Source organism: Zootoca vivipara, chromosome 5, assembly GCF_963506605.1.
Source record: "Zootoca vivipara chromosome 5, rZooViv1.1, whole genome shotgun sequence".
Taxonomy (NCBI): Eukaryota; Metazoa; Chordata; class Lepidosauria; order Squamata; family Lacertidae; genus Zootoca; species Zootoca vivipara.
Window position 1 is genome coordinate 55,643,809 of NC_083280.1, and position 12,074 is coordinate 55,655,882.

The window sequence follows — 12,074 nt, forward strand, 5'->3', positions numbered from 1 at the left end:
TGAAATAAATAATATAGCAGTCGCAATATCTTTCAGGCTGGCTTTATACTAACCACAAAACAGGGTCTGGGAAGATGAGAAGTTTAGGTAAATATTAAAAATGGAATGACACTGAGAAGAAGAGCTAAATGAATGAGTGGACAAAGCCCAATCCTTTCCTATCCTAATCCTTTCTTCCCACTTTTGTCCCATTTTGTCATGTCATTGAGCATGTTGCATGTTCCTTGTGGTGGTTGGAAAGTTTGCATCGTATTCACATTTTTCAGTTAGGACATGCATTTACCCAAACAGTTGGTGCAGGTTCCAGAATGTCTGCGCAGCTTCAAATGATCTAATCTTCACTTATCCATGGTTGTGCTAGCTGATCTTTGTGGTCCCTTCCAACTCTACAATTCTATGATTCTATTAATGCCACCCCCATCAGCCTCCCCCACGCCAGTGAAATAAAGGCATTTACATCCTCCTCCACCATTCTGCCTCACATTCTTTGTACTTCTCCTCTCTTCAGAACAAAAGTGGGGTTTCAGGTCCTAGCGTCCAGTGAAATGTGGGCATGTTTAAGAGGATGTGTTCAGTGTAGAAGAGGTTGACTCAGTGCAAACAGGAATTAAGCAGGCAAAACAAAGAGTCTTGAATTATTGAGGGGATGTTTACTAAGTCCTTGCATGGGTGACATAGGAGGTACTGCCACAAGCACTGTGTTGGAGATCCTACTACACACATGGCAACTAATCCTGGCAATCATCAAGTTCCAAACTAATGCAGTGTTAGGTGTAATTTCTCTATGCTGGACTCTGGTTTCCAAATCTTTTAGATATACAGTCAAACCTCGGTTTACGTCTACCTCTGTTTGCGACCGCTTCGGCGAGCGACCGCCGCTGACCCGGAAGTGTTTACATCCGGTTTCCGCAGAGTCGGATGCACAGGTGTGATCTGCGCAACTCGCACGTGCACAGAAGCGCTCTATCGGCGCTTCGCGCGCACACAGAAGCATGCCTTCGGCGAGCGGCCGCTTCGGCGAGCGACCGCCTCCATGGAACGGATTGCGGTTGCAAGCTGAGGTACCACTGTAATATGTTAGATACAGCAGCTTGAGTAAAACTACTTCTCAGTCAAATGACAATATTGTTGTGGCTGTGATACAGCAAGTGTTCTTTCTGCCTGCCAATCAGAAAAGTTTGTAAATAGTCATCATATTGATTAGAATATATGGCATTCATTAAACTATGTAGACAAGCTCACAGAGTTAAGTTGCTTGGTGGAAAATGCAAAATCATTGTAAGGCTGCCTCTGAGATGGTTCACAAGAGATGGTGCACCAGTGAATATCTAGTAGACTGGAGCTTTCTGCACCGTTACATTCAGTAGTTCACTCAGCAGACCCAAGTACTCTGTTACTTCAACAAATATCACAAAACAGCTTTAAAACATTACTAGACCATCAAAAATCCTGGATGTGATCTTTATCACCAGATGTCACCATCTCTATTGCCACATGAAGCACACCCAATAGCCTTGTTATGTAGGAGTGGGGAAAGGATATCTGCTGTTACTTGCAACTTTGGTAAAAGTGGCTGGTTAAGTGATCCAGGGCTGGTGAATTTGTACACAGTCTCTTCTTCAGAAAACTCCACTAGCACCCTGGATCAAACTATTTAGTTCTGGCAACTCTCCTGGTAAGCCAAAGAGAAGCACTGCACTCTCACATGTGAAACTTCAGTAACTTCGATTCTGGGTGTTTCAAATTCACTGTGGGTCCACTGTGTAAGTCAAGGTCAATGTCACCAGGCGTAAATAGAACTCTTGTTTATTCAAACTTCTGATTATTGTTTTTCTAACCTCCCGCAGGCAATTCAGATAAGTAAAGCTGTACTATGTTTAATATTTATAAGGCTGCAAGAGAACAGTGGGGAACCCTTAATTACAATGGAAATGGAGATTATGTACTTAAATATACTGGAGAAAGGCTTGAATCACAGCAACATTTATTATAAATAACACCCCCCTATACAAGTCTAAAAATAATCTCCTTAATGCTTGTGTGTGTGCATGTGTTTGATATTAAAAATGACTGATTTAAAGGAATGTGCTTCACCTTCTTTGCCAAGTAAGAAGGTATGGTTCCAGTATGCTCAGGCTTAAATGCTGCCAGTATTTCATGTTCGGATAGTCATAAAGTTAAAGGTTAATAGGCTGTACAAATGACAGAGTTTAAAGGGGAAAATGAGCACCGGGAAGATCTCTAGTACTTAGGCAACATTTTAAAAATGAAGCTTAGCTTCATTGTAATATCTTCTCTCATGATGTTGATCATTAGTGAGAATAATTCTATTTGCATAAGCAATTTCTTTGCCTATAGCCCATCTCCGCTTATTTTGAGGGTAATTGTGACACATACTGACTCATAAGCCTTTGACACACACCGACTCATAATTGTGCTCAGTGACATAACAATCTGCTGCCCTGGAAAATGTAACAGTGCAAATGTAAAATGGTGGCCTCTGCGCAATGATGAAGGGCAAGTAGATGTTGTAAATGGAGGAAGCTTTTCATACTAGAAAATGAGACTGGCATGGAGGAAAGAATAAGGGGAAAAACCGTTACAGGTAAAAACCATGTGCAGTGAGATCCTAAGCAAGTCTACTCTGAAGTAAGCCCCACTGAGTTCAATTAAATATATTCCATTATTAACATGCATAGAACTGTAGCCTTCTTTAACAGTTTCAGGTTTGATTAGAGGCTTTCAGCTGCTGTGATTTTAAGAAATAATTGTGATCTAAACTAAGTTACAGTTAGTTGCAATCTGTGTTATCTTGGAAAGCATGGCCAGATGGGGCTCATCAACCTGGCAAAGTAGCTCGTCTAGGAAAAAGAAACTTTGATTCTAAACACCTGCTGTCTTGCAGTTAAACTACTTTGGTAGAAATTTTGGGGAGTAAACCATAGCTGCCAAGTTTTCCCTTTTCTCGCGAGGAAGCCTATTCAGCATAAGGGAATTTCCCTTAAAAAAGGGAGAACTTGGCAGCTATGGAGTAAACCCTGAGGAACAATTTGTACCCGCTGCCTTGTGATATCTTCCAGAGAAGAAAAGGCTAAACCCTACACAAATCCAGAGTGGAATCCCTAAAGCAGTTGGATGGTGTCTTGTACGCCACCCTCTGCCAACTCCTGCAGCCCAGCTGGTGCCAAATGTATTGCTTTGCTTTGGACCACACCAGCAAGGCCAAGAGGGGAGTCTTCTCATCTGGGCAGCCCATGATCTCCATACACACTGCCCAGGCCTGCACCCTGGGGAGGTCACTTTGGTGCTGCAAACACAGCAAAAACAATGTGGGAGGCACCAGCTACAAGTTATAAGCTCAGCCTGATTGGTGTAAGGTACAAGTACTATAATAATAATAATAATAATAATAATAATAATAATAATAATATAATTTATTATTTATACACCGCCCATCTGGCTGGGCTTCCCCTGCCACTCTGGGCGGCTGGTTGTCTTCATCGGTGGGAGAGATCATCGTGTCTCACTGGTCAGCTATGACTTAAGTGGGGCAGTCCTTGGTCAGCCCAAAGCAGTGACCAAAAGAATGACCACTGGGAAGAACACAGAGAGAATAAATGGCATGGTGCATCTGCAGCAGCACAACCAGAGACCTTCATCTGTCCCAGCTGCAACCAAACATGTCTCTTCCACATCAGTCTCTGCAGCCACAGCAGGTACTGCAACTTTCCAACAGTTTGACTTGGCCCCCAAAGGTGCACACTTTCATTGTCTCCTGAAGCAGACAGATGCCAACAACAAGTTCGCTAATTCAATAAATATGATGCAACATAGTTTTAATGAGAAATCCTTGTTTGTTTCTTAATCTCCTAAAAGGCCTTGGTCCTGTATACCTGAAGGAGCGTCTTCCCCCCACCACCACCATTCAGCCCGGATACTGAGATCCAGCGGCGAGGGCCTTCTGGCGGTTCCCTCGTTGCGAGAAGTGAGGTTACAGGGAACCAGACAGAGGGCCTTCTCAGTAGCAGCACCCGCCCTGTGGAACGCCCTTCCATCAGATGTCAAGGAAATAAGCAGCTCTCCTAATTTTAAAAGACATCTGAAGGCAGCCCTGTTTAGGAAAGCTTTTAATATTTAATGCTGTATTGTTTTAATAGTCAATTGGGAGCCTCCCAGAGTGGCTGGGGAAACTCAGTCAGATGGGCGGGGTATAAATTATTATTATTATTATTATTATTATTATTATTATTATGCCCCCGGGATCATTTTCTTAATTTGCATGGTACCAGTCTGGACATGTTTATGGTGCTTGAAATCACTGGAAATGTTTCAACACCAGAGTAGCTAACCTGTGGCCCTCCAGATGTTGTTAGACTCTCGCTTCCATCAGCCCCAGTCAAAATGCCCAATGGTCAGAAATGATGGGAGTTGTGGTCCAGCAACAACTGGAGATCAAAGGTTAGCCACCACACAGGTTAACCACACCCTCTCTTGCTTTGTAGTCTTGAATGGATTTGTCATTGCAGTCTTGAATGGATTTGTCATTGCAGGGAACTTTATGGAAGGGGGGGGAGAGCAGAAACTTGGTGAGCACACTCACCAAACTATTCCCATGATTCTTTTTGGAAGCTGTAACAATTAAAACAATGGTTTATTTCTGGAAAAGGATAGAGACAGCCCCTATGATACTTGAGCATGATAAGTGCTTAACTGGGTTGTCCCAAACTACTGTAGTTGCTCATTTTACCTTTCCAAGATTTAATTGATGTAGCTGGAAGTCAGGATCAGAGTGATGAATAAGGCAATTTGTGGTACTCTTTAACTATTCAGGGCCTTGAATGAACAATCAGGAAAAGTGTACCCAAGAAGCCCAAATGAGATGCCTTTCACACGATTTTGGAGTTTCCACAATTGTTTCCATTCTTGAAACTAACTTAAAGGTTGCACTGGAGTTCTCTTTAAGCAAGCGGAACAGATCAATCTTATCACCATCTCTATGAATTTTAAATAATAGCCACTTTTCTTCTCTTCCTTGGCTAACTGTTGCATGTTCAGAAGCTTTCCTTTTACAACATCATATTTCTTCCTTCTTTAATAAAAAGTACTTTAATGGACAAGATGATGTTAAAATTTTGATTTAAATGTACTTGGGCACAGTGGGAACATCAGTATTTTTATATTTAGCCTTCGGAAGCTCAAGAAATTGTGTTCTCATTCTTGCCAGGAGCAAATTTGCCCCACCTCTCCTAGAAGAGAAAGACTCAGGTTGATTCCTTCTTTTGAGAGGGGGATAAGTAGATCACATGTGGTCAGAGTGGCCAATGAGCAGGGAGGGTTAGCCAGCTATTTAAGGCTGACTCCATCCCTCTTCACCTGGTCATCCTCACAGGCTTGGTGCCCTTAGGGCCAGGCCTGCACAGCCAGCAGGACCTGGGTACACCGGCTAAGCTTCATTTACCCAGAACTCACTTAACAAAGACAGGGAGTTTTCTTCCAGTCCTCAGCTGGGAGGCAAATCACCTGCTGGTTTACTTGGCCAGGGGGAGGGGGGAGGAATACTTCACTTTCATGTTTCCATTTATTCCCCCTGCCTGCACATATTTATTTGGCTAATTGCAGATCCTCCAATTTGTTTTGTATCATTATCACTATTTATATAATCCTTTTCCACTGACAGGGACTCAAGGCAGCTTACAGATAAAAGGACAGTTAAAAATGTAGCTATAATTAATTAATATACCCTTGTTGCCACATAAAAAAGTTTTCCTGAGTCTTCTTTCTAAGTATGGGGGCAACATATCTTTGTATATGATCCAACAGGAAAGGGGAAATCTGGTTGCCATATTTACTTCATGTGCCATCAGGAAAATATGATGTTGGCATAGGCAGCTATGTTGCTGCTTAACTGCAGTTTATATCCAAGTGCTCTTACATTTACCATTGATTTAAATGGAGGGTTAGCTGATCCATCTCTCCAGCCTTCAAGTCAGGTAGCTATATAGAGGTATGATATTGTCTGTCATGTTTTTGACCTTGAGAGAATAGACTTATAAACATATCTGAGCTACCAGAAATAGTTGGATGACACTGGTTGTCATGGGGGTGACTTACTCCTGATTTGCCATAATGTCAATGTGTCATTTAAATATGAATGAAGATTATGCCACCTAGCATCCCTGGACATCTTTGCAACTCATTGGTGATGCAGCTTTTTTAAAAAAATAGGAAACTAACATTCTAAAGATGTTCTTTTTTCAAAAAGAGGCTACACCTGAAAGTTCAATGAGAAGAATGATTTACTCTTTTATTAGTTCACTTTCTGCTATATACCTAGTCTGCATGCCAAGAAAAGTATAATCAAATGGCAAGTTATTGGTTTTTCAATAACACAGTTTTAAAAAGAGAATAAAATAGCATATCTTACCTGACAGTATTTGTGAAACAATTAATATTGCTAGTGTATTTTCCACTTCCTCAATATTTCATATGCTGTATCCATTTTTATAAACCTCAAAAGACTACAAGAAAGACTAATTTGAGAACTAACAAGGAAGTGAGGCAACACTTTGGGGCAGAAATACAGCATTCATGTTGTCTTACCCAATTCTCTGATACAAAATCAAACAAAGTTGTAATTCTATTGAACTTTTGGGAGGTGATTCTGAAGTCTTAAAATTTATACCCACTTCATTCCATTCCTGTAGAGATTTATCATCCTGACATATTTCTAATTCTTTGGGTTTTGCCCCCAAATGACAGAAACAATATAAAGCTCTCACACACAGAGAAAAACACATGGTGGGTGTGATCCTGCAGGTGGGTGTGATCCTAATATATGGATAGTTTATTGTGGTCACCAGCCAAAGATCAACAACAAATTCTGTTTCCCCTATATTGCATTCTAACCTGACATCCATATATGTAGGATAATGAAATTACTGTGGAGTGTGAGGAGAAGGCCTGTATTGCATAAAGAATTTACTTTGGTCTGGAGGTTTTTGCTTATTCCCTTTGATGTATCTCAGAAATCTTCCAAGTAAACCAGCCAAAGGACCGTTCTGAGATTAGTAGAGTGACCTGGTCGCTGTCCATGGTGCTGAAAACCAAAACTAAGTCATTCTTGTTTGTTTTATTGTGAAGTAGGTGCTCTTTCATAGCCTCCCTTGCAACCTCATTTAGTCAAGACTGATGTGGCAACAGCACACTGTGAATGTTACTGTGAGAAGCTATTCAGTTCAGTTTGTTTCTTTGGAGTCTGTATGGTGGCGATTGCACACTACTTGTATCTTCACTTTATTTCACCTGCACACATACATAACGGTAGTATTTCAGATTTGCAAATCGAAGCCTTGATGCAACTGATTCCATTTATCCAGGGGCATCCTTTAATCTTAAATTCAGCAGCTCCTTTGGCATTACTAAGGTATGTGATATAAATCAGATATGAGAGCCCTTTTAAGAAACTGATTTTTGGCTCAATGGACCGTAACCACTTTGAAATCAATGATTATTTAGGAACTCTTAAAACTGTAGATAATTTAGCTGCTGTACACACACATATTGGTTCTATTTTCTTCTTATTGGTTTACATGTGAATAATCTATATTTGTCCGGGTCTCTCCTACACAGGTGGTTGAGTATGGATTATAGCAATTCTCCTTTTTTTAATACGCCAGGCAGAACTGTAAAATATTTCAACACCATCCCCACCCCTAGAAAGAGACTTAAAGGGCAAACTTGGAAAGTTTGGTGTTGCAGTTCTACTCAATTTCAGCAGAATGGGAGGAGGTTCAGCATCATGTGAAAGGGTCCTGGCATTTTGCAACCTAATAATTATCATATATTATTTTTCTCTTCACAACTCTAGAAGGCTTGTGACCATGTTTGCTTCTTGACACATGGTATCAAACTTTCTAGCTCAGGATCAGATAACTGCTCCAGAATTCTAAGGGGATCCACTTTTACACTTAAAAATGCCTCTAGTTCTCATTGCTATAGAGTAGTAGGCGGGAAGCTTTTTTAACCCTGAGGGTTGCGCTTCCTCATGGAGAGCCGGGCTGGGGTGTGTGTGTCACATTTCAGTAGTGGGCGGGCCCAAAAGCAGCACTGGACAGAGCATCAATTGTTACTCTTACCTTTGTACAGCAGACTACATTTATATACACAAACACAAAAAGCACATGGGGAGGTTATAGAAGAGGACTAATGGGAGGTGTGACATGAGTAGGAGAGAGTTCTGAGAGTCAGACAGAGGACCGCATTTGACCCCCAGACCTGTGGTTACCCAAACCTGCTACAGAGTCAAAACTTGTAAGAGTGGGAAACTTCAATTAAAATATGTGAAATCAAGGAGATATGTGTAGGGCTTCCAGTGGGTAGGGAACGGGATTTAATAAAAATTCATTTTATAATTTCCCATGAGTAATATCACACATTTCCAAAGTATTATATCTGGACTTTACATAGGACTGTGGCTTCCATGGAAACGGGGTCTCCAGTATGGCACCCTCAGGTTCCCTGCCCCTGTCTCTCTTTTTTTCCCATTTTAGTTTTGTTTAATTGATGTTGTTCAGGCAGGAGGAAATCTAGGGAGGGGGGTTGCAAGTGTTGTCAGGTATTTGGGGCTATGTTTTATTTGGTTTTAGGAATGTATGTGTTTTGCCTGTTTGAGGAGACTGGTGAGGGACTGAGCATCATCAGTTTTTCTTCTGTGAAATTGGTTATTTGTGGTGCCCACAGCAGTTTGGTGTTTGTTTGTTTGTTTGTTTGTTTGTTTGTTTGTTTGTTTTAGATTTCCAGGTGTACCCTCAAGCCAAAAAGGTTATGGACTTCTGACATATAAAGAATCACAGCTGGGACCATAAACCATACTTCTACTACTATAATCTCAGGAGACCATAGGTAGAGTATTAATATGGAATGGGTACCTTCTAATTATGTTGATAGCAATCTTTGGTCCACCCTTCTGTTCAAACTTACTGAAGAACCTACTGGTTGGGGTTAACCTACAATTACCTCCTTCCATAAGGGAGGGTCTGCTCTATCCCTCCTTCTCTGAAGATAGAATGATAGGCACAAGAAACAGGGTCTTCTGGGAGGTGACACCTTCATTATGCCCTCCAAGCTTTCTTGGTATCATCACTTAATATCCCCACTTGGCCACCTAATGACAGGCACACAGACCAGTTTCAGACACTGCCATAGAGAAACCCTTTCAGATACAGAGAAATCCTTTCCCAGTACAGTAAAGGGAGCAGTCAACACTAAATCAACAGAAGAAACTATCCCAAACAGCACATTTACACAATTGATCCATGTGAACATTATCCAATTAATTATGGGTTGTAAAATAGTAATAAAATAATTCTTGTTTAAATCCAATGTTATGTGCAGTTCTACAAACACTAATTAGGGAACAAATATTATTGATGCATGTGGGAATGATGCTAATGAATGTGTGTTGAAGATCTGGTCCAGGATGACTCAGCAGGATGGCAACAAGTATTCCTTAAATACACATAGACAGACCATCATCTCATGTGAAAGCTTAGAGGATTTTTTTTAAAAAAATGCAGATTCGATCTGTTGCTGTTCTGTCACTTTCAACACACCATTGTGGAGTGGGAGAGCCATTGTGTAACAAAGGCAATTTCCTGGATTTGTGCAGTGCAGCATAATTCAGCCCAACGTAATCATCTCATCCTTGAAATGGGAGTTAGTTGCAATGATTTTAAAATGCCATTCATTTTAAAGGGACATTAAATCTGAAGTGTGTTCTATTCTATGGGTGGGGGACCCATAGGCCCTCCAAATATTGCTGGGCTCCAATTCCCATCAGACCCAGCCAGAAAGGCCAATGGTCATGGGTGACCACCACCTGAAGGACTACAAGTTCTCTGCCCATGTTCTGTGCCCTTCCATGGGAGCACCTGGGGGCTAGGAACTCACATAGCCTGTCCACTGAAAAGCTAAGAAGGAGTATGGCTGCTGAATCCTCTCCTTCCCATTCCAAATAAAGGTGAGATGACTTGCTACATGCCTGGAAGAAGAAGTGGGTGATGGAGAGGACTCTGCAATGTGTTATGATAATCCTGTCCACATATGCAGCTCTGCACTTACCTCCCACAGAACGGGTGGATAATGTAATAAACCCTGACAATAAAATGTAGTTGCTAGCTAAGCTCAATTCAAATCCAAGGAATTCAACCTGAAATCCTCAATCCACTTGCCTGATAGTAAGACACACTCTGTGTGACTTGCTCCTGAATAAACCTGCTTAGAATTGATGTGTTAGTCATATTAACTTTTGGTGGATTGTGCCCGACATGAGTAACAGGAGTACTGATGTTCCACTTGGCATCCTTGTTACCAAGGAATTAAGAGTAGGAGAAGATATGTATATATGCAGTAGTAATTGGTTGTTGTTTTTTACTACAGGCATCATGGGAAATATTATTTTATTTATTCCTTTTATGTATAAAGCAATAATTGGTACAGTCATACCTCGGGTTGTGAACGTGATCCGTGCAGGAGGCATGTTCTCAACCCACAGTGTTCGCAACCCACAACGCCGCGTCATTTTGTGCTTCTGCGAATGCGCGAATGCCGAAACCCGGAAGTAACCCGTTCCAGTACTTCCAGGTTCGGCATGGTCCGCAACCTGAAAACACATAACCCGCAGTGTTCGTAACCCGAGGTATGACTGTATTGAATTCATTTGATAAAGCCACATGCCACACTTCAGATCTCGCAGACGTCATACAGATGAGCAAGACTCTTCCACTGTAAAATAGATGTATGGCTTTTCTCTAATCTCCTTTACTGGTACAGCCATCTAATGCACACAACTTGGCAATACAAGGTACCTCAGCAATATTTATTGCGGCATTCTGTGTAAGTAGTCCTCATTCTGGTGTCTTCTATTACTCACTGTGTTCTAAAAAAAAAGTTATCTCAATTGAAAAATATATGATCAATGTTATTAGTGTAATCCATTCATAGCTTTATAGACCCCAAGTCTTTCAGGGAGTGTCATAAATCTTCAGGATGACCCTGGTAGGCAGGAGTTTGCTTCACAGCTGTGATTCAATGGATGGCTTTAAAAAATCACAGTGCTAGACAGCTCCCTGTTAGATGAGAAAATCTGGAGACATTTGATCCAGCTCAATTCAACAAGCCTAAATCCAAATCAGATCTCATGAAAATACAGAAGCAATTACTTCACTCCATTTGCCAAATATCCACTGTTTTGCAATGCTTAGTATTGAGTTACATGTGTAAACAACTGTGGATTTCTTATACCCACAATAAACTCTTTTGGTAATAGCATAAAATGAAACATTCAGATCCAGATATCACTTAAATCGAATTATTTAGGAGAAAGTTAACTGTATGAATGAGTGTATATATATTTGTAACCAGTCCCTGAGTGGCACTGAATTAATATGCATCTGGTTTTCTTTTCAAACACAGAATTTAAACCATCTAACTCGTATTGCCCACACCCAAATGAGCATGATTGCATGTGTGGATTCCTCACACTCTTTAAATACATCTCTGTCCCTTCTTTAGGCTTTTCAGCTTCACCTTGGCACCACTTCCTTTTCAGAGTTTAAGACCTCCTTTCCAGCCACCTCACCCAAGGTATGGTGTAAAGGTCCACAAAGCTACTACTTTGGTGACACTAAACAGGTATGGATCTGATCTGTGCCTGAATGGGAGACCACCTAGGAATCACCTGTATGGCACCTTGGGATCCATGGTGGAAGAAAGATGGTATAGAAAGGGAAGACAGTTAATAAAAGTATTATGTTAATGATATTCTGCTGTGTGTTGTTTGGCTTGCTAACTTGAATCACCTAGATTGCTTTGCACAACATTATATTTATGATGCAACTTGATGTCTTTTTTTATTCAAACAGCAATCCCATCACATGCTGCTTTTGAAAGTACCTTCAGCGGCATGTGAGGGGACACTGGGGGACATACCCCACCCAAAATCAGTCCTCTTGGGTATATAAAATTTAGTTCTGCAAGGTTTGAGGTGGGGGAGTGGGATGATGGTTACAGGCCAC